At 38.1% G+C, this 8,024-nt stretch overlaps 1 pseudogene; it reads left to right on the top strand.

Annotated features, from left to right (window-relative positions):
* Positions 1–6,330: 6,330 nt before the first annotated feature.
* On the top strand, positions 6,331–7,099 carry LOC129476717 (ras-related protein Rab-9A-like; annotated as a pseudogene).
* The last annotated feature ends 925 nt before the right edge of the window (positions 7,100–8,024 follow it).

Below are 8,024 nucleotides of genomic sequence, written 5' to 3'. Positions count from 1 at the left end.
ACCCTCTTCCCCTTTAAAATCAACTACATCTAATCTAACTAGCACTTTGTTTTGCTTTCTCACATGCTCGCTAGACACCATGCTCACCCTTCTCTTCCAGATCCACCTTCTCACGATACTGTTTTCTAACTGGGCTTACTTGGATGCCAGCAAAATGCAGGCTGACCAGGATATCAAAGCAAGGAAAGAACAGGAACTACAATATATCCAGTTTCAGTAAAAGAAGTAACTCAATTCTTACACATAAATGTTTGCTGGGGTATTTCAGCCAGTGCATTTACAGCTCTGACAAATTAAGAGACAGCTGCTCTGCATTACAGATGAGTGTTCCACCAAACTAATGTAGACATTCAAACACCTCACTTTCTGTCTCAAGCTGCTGGGATGTAGCGCCTGGAATACCTTCCAGTGAGTAAGTCTTTCTCTGTAGAGCACATATTGGAAGTTTTATGTTAGCCTTTTTAAAAGGCAACACTTTGACAAAATGACATTTCACTCTTTGGAAATCTGGGGCACATTCACATTTACTGCTAGAACATTTCTCCCAAGACACTCAGTGAAATATGTGGTACTCTTTTATACGGACTGGTGACATGCCAGCATCAAAAGATGAGACCATAAATTTACATATATGCCATCTATTCTCAAAGAAGTGTTATGTACATAGGAAATACAGTGAAATTGGTGTGAAGTTTCAATTCTGACAGCTGACATTTATCAAACTTTGGCTCAAAGGTAGTGTGATTCGTCTCATGACTGACTTTTTAAATTAGCTTTCTCTCCCAAGTCCGTGTTCCATTAATTTCCTCAGCCAATAAGAAAATATTTTTCAATAATGCTAAAATTATCTCAATTTGTTGACCCTACTACTAAAGAATCTGGATTCAGATTCATTGACAAGCATTCCAGAAGCACTTTTATAGTAAGTTTTATTTCAACAAAATACTGGTCCAGTTTTTATTATCCTCAAGAATTAAATATCAGCTCTGCCTTAAGGAGTATTTGGTATATACATTTTTCAGAATTTGTATCATAACCAGAGACCCAAATATCTTTCATAGGATTTTGTTCTATATATTTTTTTAAATTAAGAATTGTTACCTTACTAAAATGACCACCTTTTTAAATCATTTTTCAGTGGTCTGAGTAAACGGTTTCATATAATTACATGAAACCTAATTGAAAGTTGGCCACAGACATCTAAACTCCTACTGTTATAGACTTGAAGATGTAGATAATTTAAATTAGGGTTGGCATTTCCTTTTTTCTTACCTATATCTTAATTTCTTGGAATAATAAAGTTTGATGTTCCACAAGAAAACTACCTGAGTTTAAGTCATTTTCAAAAGAAGTGTTCCAGACACAATACACTGCAAATCACATTTCTTAATTTATGTTAACATCAACAAAAAATTTAAGTAAATTATTTATTTACATTGTCACTAAATTTCTTTACTTTATTTTAACAAAAACATACATATGTGCAAAGTTTCTCATAGATGTCATTTTTAAACCTGCCAAGCAAAACCACCAACTAGGATCCCTTAAGGATATGGATTCCTTTTCCAAGTTCTAGAAATTCTGATTTCTAGAAGGATAGGTGTAGGATATGACCTGGAAGCCAGTACTTTTCAAAAAGCAACATTAAGAGATAACATCGACTGGGCACGGTGACTCAAGTCTGTAATCACAGCACTTTGGGAGACCGAGGTGTGCAGATCACAAACTCAGGAGATCGAGACCATCTTGGCCAACATGGTAAAACACCGTCTCTAGTAAAGTATGAATACACACACCACACACACACACACAGACACACACAGACACACAGACACACACACGCATATATATATATGTATATATATATGGTATATACATTTATGTATATACCATATATATACACATATGGTATATACATATATATGTGTATATATATGGTGTGTATATATATATATACACACACGCATATATATATATATATACACCATATATATATGGTGTATATATATATATATATGTTAGCCAGGCATGGTGGTACACCTGTAGTCCCAGCTTCTAGGGAGGCTCAGGCTGAGGAATCGCTTGAACACAGGAGGCGGGGGTTGCAGTGAGCCAAGATCATGCACTTCACATGTTATAAATTGATTAAAATGTGCTTCTCATTTAATATTTTAAAATAAAAACATCATTGATATAAAATTATGAAAATGTGTTCTCCAAACTGTCACATGTTACAAACAAGAAAATATATTTCAGTAAATATAATCCCTATGCTCTGAATCTTTTCTTCTCAGGAGATCAAATACTCCTCTTAGTAACTGATCACTCTCAAGTTGTTATATTTCTGTGAAAAATAAGTATTCATTGGTGTAGTAGAATCAAGATTACAAGACAGCTTCTATTTGAATATAAAGAATCCTGTTCTTATAAAGAGCAAACATCTCTCAAAGAAAATTATTAAATACCATCCTCTTTGAGAGAGAAAATAAAGAGCTATCATAGATTTTATCATAGATTTTGTATGCTGCCATAATTAAAACAAAAACAACAACAACACTTCCACAACTTGAATAGAATAATTTAAGCCATTTAGTTATTTATATTATCACTAATTTTAATTTTATGTTACAGTTTTTTACTAAAGTACATTTCAATTTAACCATTTATAACGTAAATTTAAAAATATATAACCCTTAGGGATTTCCTAAATAACTGTGAATATTTGATACACAAAATAATTTAATCTTGTTTTTCTAGAGGGCTGAGAAATCACTATTCATTGCCATAAAATAATTTTTAAAACTCACCGGTGTTATAATGCATGTAAGAATGCATTTGTGTATCGCAAATAGATCAAAGAGTCATGTAAATTTGCTGATTTGAATTTGCAGACAACAGAATTTACTTCTAATTATATTATTACTCCAAAAACAAAAACAAAACTAATAGCTGTGCAATTCCCTGACTAGCAAGTGATAGAGAGGAGCAAACACCACCACTTTAACTTCCAGCTCTTTTTAGCCTCATGCATTTCAAGAAGATCATTTCTCTTCTAACTACAAATAAGTATGTTCCTTTCCCTTCAGGTGCACTAAGATAGGGAAGCTAGAAGCAGACAAGGGGGCTATGCCTGCAACTCCAGAAAGATTTATGAAAACAGATGTACGACTCTGTCTGTTGGATAACCACAACAAAGAGACACAGAGGCAGTCCAAGCCTCTGATAAATTCTCATGGGGAATCTTGAAAAACTCTTAGTCTGTTAACAGAGTGTGGCTCTGGCTTAACCTGGCCAGCCACCCCTCTCACGTTGACTCAAAATAAACCTGTCCCTGTTGACTGTCAAGCTCCCCTTCAGGGTTCTCTTCTCTGTATTCAATTCTTACATTTGGTGCTGAAACCCAGGACCAGTGTTGGAGGTAGAGGCCCGCGTGGATCCTGGGACATTGTGGGCAGTGGCAGCTTATCCTAAGTTAACTCCTGAATCCTGAGAGTCTCTGGCCACCTGCCCCATCTTTTCTCTTATTTTACTCTTGAAGCGATTTGTGTGAGAAGGACAACTGAGCTGAAGGGAACTGCAAGTCTCCGGCCAGGGCTCTAAAGCCCTCAAGTCTCAGGAATCCACCTGTGACCACCAGCAATAGGCATTTCACTTCCTAAAGCTGGCTCCCTCTTTTCTCTCTCTCCCTGGCTCTCTCTCTCTCTCTCTCTCTCTCATTGTCTTGCTCTCTCTTCCTCATGTGGCTCCAGTCTGAGAGAGTCCCTTTGCCAATTCCAACTGGAACATCCAATATACAACATTAATTCAGCCATCTGGTAAGATCTCCCTTTTCCTGGCTTTCTCCTGGTACTGGAGAAAGTCTGGCCTGCTGTCCAGTTCCTCAAAGGACCAATAGGACTACGCTAGAGGACACCTTAGGGACACGCAGTGCTTCCTCAGCCTAACTGTCCTGTTTCAGAAAGAGGATTCAAGGTCTCTGTCTATTGTCTGGAAACATCAAGAACCAAACAGATGCTTTTCAAAATACCTTTATAGCAAATCCAGCTTCCTAGAAACGCTAATTATTAAGTATGTGAATGTACAAATATATCATTCACTTGTACCCGTGGGAAAGGTTTAGTGTTACTGCCATTTACAGGAAAAACAGACAAAAAAAATTAACAGGTTTTACCTTAAAAGTTGAAAATTGCTAAAAGTTACATTATAATATGGAATTGAAAGTGCTAAATACAAATTTTCTTGCAAGGTGTATAAAAACAGTAAACAGTTAAAAGTTGCAAGAAGACATAAAAATGTACATTTTGATTAAAAATTATAAAATTGGTGTGGACAGAAACTGAGCTAGCTTGAAGAGATTTTTCTTTTCTTCATGCCCCAGTGGCACCTGAAACGCCAGAAAGACAGAACCGTTCACTCCCTTGAAAGGGGGATGAAGCGAGGGAGCCAAGTTGTCTAGCTCAGTGGATGTCACCCCTATGGAGCCCAGCAAACTAAAATCCACTGTCTTGAAATTCTCGCTGCCAGTGCAGTAGTCTAAAGTCAACCTGGGTGCTTGAGATTGGTGAGGAAAGGGGCGCCCACCAATACTGAGGCTTGAGTAGGTGGTTTTCCCTTCACAGTGTAAACAAAGCCACTGGGAAGTCACCGCAGCTCAGCAAAGCTGCTGTAGCCAGCCTGCTTCCCTAGATTCCTCGTCTCCGATCAGGGCATCTCTGAAAGAATGGCAGCAGCCGCAGTTAGGGGCTTATAGATAAAACTTCCTTCTCCCTGAAACAGCGCACCTGGGGGAAAGGGTGGCTGTAGGCGCAGCTTCAGCAGACTTAAACCTTCCTGCCTGATGGCCCTGAAGATAGCTGCACATCTCCAACAGACTGCCTCCTCAAGGGGCCCATGAATCCCATGCCTCTGGATTGGGACACTCCTCCCCCCAGGGATCGACAGATAGCTCGTACAGGAGTGTTCTGGCTCGGACTTGGCGGGTGCCCTTCTGGGATGAAGCTTTCAGAGAAAGTAACAGGCAGCAATCTTTGCTTTTCTGCATCCTCTGATAGTGATACACAGGCAACAACCATCAGAAGTGGACCTCCAGCAAAGCCCAGCACACCTGCAGCAGAAAGACCTGACTGTTAAAAGGAAAACTAATAACAGAATTGCATAGTATCAGCATTCAACATCAAAGACCAAAGGTATGTAAATGTACAAAGATGAAAAAATAAAAGCGCAAAAACCTGAAAATTCCGAAAATGAGAACACCTCTTCTTTCCCGAAACATCACTACTCCTCACCAGCAAGAAAACAAAACTAAATAGAGAATGAGTTTGAGGAATTGACAGAAGTAGGCTTCAGAAGGTGGGTAATAACAAACTCTTCTGAGATAAAGGAGACTATTCTAACCCAACGCCAGGAAGCTAAGAACCCCAAAATATGTCGGGGGAATTACTAATTGGAATAACCAGTGTAGAGAAAAATATAAATAACATAATGGAGCTGAAAAACAGCACAAAGACTGCATGAAGCATACACAAGTATTAATAGCCAAATTGATTAAGTGGAAGAAAGGATATCAGAGATTGAAGATTAACTTAATGAAATAAAGCATGAAGAAAAGGTTAGAGAAAAAGGAATAAAAAGGAACAAAGTCTCCAAGAAATATGAAACTATGTGAAAAGACTAAACCTACTTTGTTTGTTTGTTTGTTTGTCTGTCTGTCATGGGGTCTTGCTCTGTCGGCCAAGCTGGAGTGCAGGGGTGTCTCAACTCACTGCAACCTCCTCTTCCCAGGTTCAAGGGATTCCCCTGCCTCAGCCTCCTGTAGCTGGGTTTACAGGCTCACGCCACCACACCTGGCTAATTTTTGTATTTTTAGTAGAAACGGGGCTTCAGCATGTTTTTCAGTTTGGTCTCCAACTCCTGATATCATGATCCGCCCATCTCGGCCTCCCAAAGTGCTGGGATTACAGGCGTGAATAAACATGAGCAGCTTAAACTTGGCTCTTCTTTTTGGCCTGGATATAACTGTAAAGTTTTCTGCTCTCACAACACTAACCTCCATAACATTTGTCATAAACATACTCCCTAAACTATAAATCTTGCTCTATCAGAAACATACAAACTTTGGTGTCTTATCCATCTTTAACCAAATTGTAGTGGAGCTTACTATGAGCAGAGAGGGGCTTATGATAGATTCACTGTTCACAACAATAGGTTTGATTTTGCATTTGGGCTAAAGTGCCAGCTTCACAGTCGACTGTGTCCTGAGAAAGGGGAAGAGTGAGCCCTTTTTAGTTGTTTTAGAGAGTCATGGTAGTATAGTAGCTCACACATGGCTACATGCTCAGTAAACAACAAGTCTTATTATTAGTTATTTCCTGGTGCTATGTGTTTTATTTCACCTACATGCTGATATTCATAGACCCATATAGAAGAATAGGTAGGTGAAAAGGAATGTTACGGTGCCTTTTTATTTTCCAGGGTTCTTGAAGCTCTTGAGATGAACAGTGGCAGGAAATTCATCACTTTTTAAAGTAATTCTGTTTGGAGATGGTGGGTTTTGGGAGGAGTTCACTTATGAATACATAGGTAACTAATAAGTTTGATACTCAGCTGTTCCATGCAATAAATGAGGACATTTTAAATAAGATTTGAAAGGGATGGACATTTTGTTACCATGCAGATGTGTGACGTGGCAGGTCAGGAGAGATTGTGAAGCCTGAGGACGCCATTTTACAGAGGTTCTGACAGTTGTCTACTTACTTTTAGTGTCAACGATTCACAAAGCTTCCAGAACTTAAGTAACTGGAGGAAAGAGTTCATCTATTACGCTGATGTGGAAGAACCTGAGAGCTTTCCTTTTGTGATTCTGGATTCCAGACTGACATAAGTGAATGGCAGGTGTTTATAGAAGAAGTAAAGCTTATGCAGGGAGAACAGTGGCTATACTTACTTTGTAACAAGTGCAAAAGATGCCACAAATGCAGCAGCAGCCTTTGAGGAGGAGGTTGAAAAAATTCTTGTGACTGAGGATACATCAGATCACTTGAGGCACAAAGGCATCATCAACATTCACCGAAAGCCCAAGCCTAACTCATTTTGCTGTTGAGTGTTAGAGATAAGACAGATGCACTCTAACCAACTCACACATATACACAAAATTAGCATGGACATGGAGAAGAGAACTAGTGTTTGTAGCAGCGTATTACTAATAAATCCCAATGAGTATATATTACTGTGTCATTACTGGGTGGGAGATGGACACATCCACTCATGCAGGAATATATTTTCTCAATAGTGGCACCTTACATTTACAAATTGTAATGGTTTTCTGAAAACGTTTCTTTGATTTACATATGTAAATTAGAGAGCTAATAAATGAGATGACCAAGACTTTAATAATAATTAAAATAAGAAACTTGACTAGAATTTATACTTGGATTTCTTTCCTGGAAAAATGGAAAACTACTTTTTATATGTATATGATTTTTACACAATTAGCATTGTATTCTTGGTGAAAGAAAATGATTTCACCAATGTTAGATATGAAAAATTAGAATCTAATGTATTTGCAATGCATTCTTATTTAATTTGCTTCCTTATTCTTTTTGAAATGAATTAACCTTTTTTAATTTTCATTCTACATATCATTAGAATTACTCTCACTAGTAATTACTCATCATTTGTGTGCCCCTAATGAACTTCTACCACAATAGATCATGTTTCACAGCCCCAGGAGGATGGAGGGCCAACAGCAGTACAAGAGTTGCTTCATACAGTCTGTCACACATCCAGCGAAATTCTAGCTGTCCACAAAGAAAAAGCCTTTCCATAGACAGAGTTCAGTTTTCAGAAAAGGGCTAACTACTGAACTTGGAGAAAAGACAAATCTGCATTTGATAACTGATTTAACAATTATAACATGTGTGCGGAGGATACAAACTGACAATTCCACTAATGGGATAGTTAATGTTTGTGTAACATTCTTGACCCTTGCAGAAAGTCTTCTAGTTCAAGTTAATCCATTCTTTTTT

The sequence above is a fragment of the Symphalangus syndactylus genome, chromosome Y, assembly GCF_028878055.3.
Source record: "Symphalangus syndactylus isolate Jambi chromosome Y, NHGRI_mSymSyn1-v2.1_pri, whole genome shotgun sequence".
NCBI lineage: Eukaryota > Metazoa > Chordata > Mammalia > Primates > Hylobatidae > Symphalangus > Symphalangus syndactylus.
The sequence above is the reverse complement of the archived record's forward strand: the minus strand, read 5'-3'. Positions and strand labels throughout refer to the sequence as shown.